Source organism: Atta colombica, unplaced genomic scaffold, assembly GCF_001594045.1.
Source record: "Atta colombica isolate Treedump-2 unplaced genomic scaffold, Acol1.0 scaffold210, whole genome shotgun sequence".
Classification (NCBI taxonomy): domain Eukaryota; kingdom Metazoa; phylum Arthropoda; class Insecta; order Hymenoptera; family Formicidae; genus Atta; species Atta colombica.
In genome coordinates, this window is record NW_017259306.1 from 1,549,945 (window position 1) to 1,552,407 (window position 2,463).

Consider the following 2,463-nt stretch of genomic DNA (forward strand, 5'->3'; position numbering starts at 1 on the left):
GTACCTTACAAGAAAACCCATGTCCCTCTCTAATTTCGATAATCTCTGAATATGTTGTTTAGACAAAAATAAGGAACATTTTTTTTATAAAGATCCAATCACACTTTTAAAAGGTTTAAAAAATTTATTTACATTTCAAACTTTTGTTTATAAAAAATAAAAATTAAAAATGTTTTTTCTATATTTTTTTATCTCTTACAGTTTCAATTATATATAGGTTTGTTCGCGTCGCAAGCTCCAATATGCTCCTACTATAACTCCTATTCACTCTATCAAGCGCGTTGGAATGAGTAAGAGCTGGTAGGAGCATATTACAACATGTTAGAGCACGCGAACAAATCTTATATTTGCTTAAAAAAAAATCGATTTTTTTCAAAGCATCCCTTAAAGTGCACTTAAAAGTGTGATTGTATCCTTATAAAAAAATATGTGTCCTTTATTTTCATTTAGAAAACACCATATTCACAAATCAAAATTAGAAGGAGATACTTCTAATTTAAAAGTGAGTTTCCTTATAGTTAACATATTAAATACTAATAATTATTAACTCATTACATACTGAAATAAAACATTCAGATCAGTCCTTCCTCACGATAATACTTCGAAAAATAATAGGAATGAAAGGAGAATCTATCTCTGACGAATATATGGAAAATCTCGCCAAAGGAAGATTGACAGAAAGATAATGCATTTCTTTCTAAATTTCTATTCTTTACATGGTATACTAAGAAAATTCATATCGGATCACCGTGGAGATCCCATCTAAATATGAATTTCTTTTTTCTACGTTATACGACGCTTGCGATTAAAGTCACTTCATAGCTCTTGAGAATATTTGTAATACTTGGATGGCATAATAACTTCAAGATATATTTCGACAGAAATAATCGACCTATTTACTTGCGACAGTTATTAATGAAATTGCAGTCGTAAAAATGCGCTGCGTTAAATTGATGTTTTATTATTACCCTTTAAAATCCTAATGCGGCTTTTCATTAATTCATATTGTTATGGATTTTTATCTTCCACATTTTTTTTCTTTTTTTTTTTTACAGAAATGTAAATTTCGCTCATATTTTCGCACTACATATATGTATGTATACTACATACACACACACACACACACATACCACACACACACACACACACACACGTGTGTGTGTGTGTGTGTGAGTGTGTGTATATACAATGTATATCTTTATTCTAGATTGAAATTGAAGCTACCTTATTTGTCACAGACAATGCATAATTCACTTTAAAAGTATGGAACTAAATGCGAGAAACAATATTACATAGGTATCTTTTTTCTTTTTACGTTGATGCTGATATTAATATGAATTTAACAGTTCTAAATAGTATACGAAATCGTGTATGTATGTGCGTATATGTGCATGTGCGCACGTTGCATTTCTTTTAGAACTATCGCATTTTTCGGTGTCGCTATGGTTATTCTTGTAATTATTCCCCAAAACATTTCTATAACTGTAGAGCAACAATTGTCATGGAGTTTTTGTTAGGAATTATCGCGTCGTTATTAAATACCATCAATACATACATATCGCAAATGTGTATAGTGTGTATGATTTAAAATTCCATATGCAATAAGTTAATTGTGTATGTGTGTGTGTGTGTGTGTGTGTGTTATATATATATGCATATATATAGTTTACACACACACACACACACACACACACACACACACACACACACATCATACATAGGATGTTACAAATCATCCGCGTCATCCTTTTTAAAATAATTGTGATACTTTTTGTTATAAATTCGAATGACATGTAGGAAAATGTAAGAAACTTTCGTCTTTTTTCTGAATATGCTTTCATTGGTCTTCATCACAATAAAATTCAGTTTTTCAAAATTTACTTTCAAGATTATTTAAAAAAAAATGTTTGAGATAAAAGTTATTTATTTTTATATATAATTCGAATTTGCAATAATTATTAGGATTTTTGCCTTGAAGTGATCTCAAGAATTTATTGTTAACGGATCACGCGAAGTCTGGAACTTCTGTGTGTGTGTGTGTGTGTGTGTGTGTGTGTGCACACACATACATACATAAATACATACATATGCATACACACATGCATATATACATACATACAGATTGTCATAGAATTTGCGAATCAAACTATCACAGCAAGAAGGTCCTCAAAAAATTAAATATTTGCTTTCATTGGCCTTCATGAAAAGTTATTTGTAATTTTTTATTTACAGTAATTTTTTAAATATAAGGATTTAACTAACCAATTAGAGACTATATTTAGATGCTTATTTATGAGTGTGCTGAAGTGAGCGCTGATCAATGCTCACTAATACATGCCGCGCGTAATTCATTGACATCAGCCATCTACTTGAGAAATAAAAATTTATAAATAACTTTTTTATTTAATTTTTTGAAAATTTTCTTGTTTTATTTTGATTTGTGAATTTTAAGACACCCTGTAT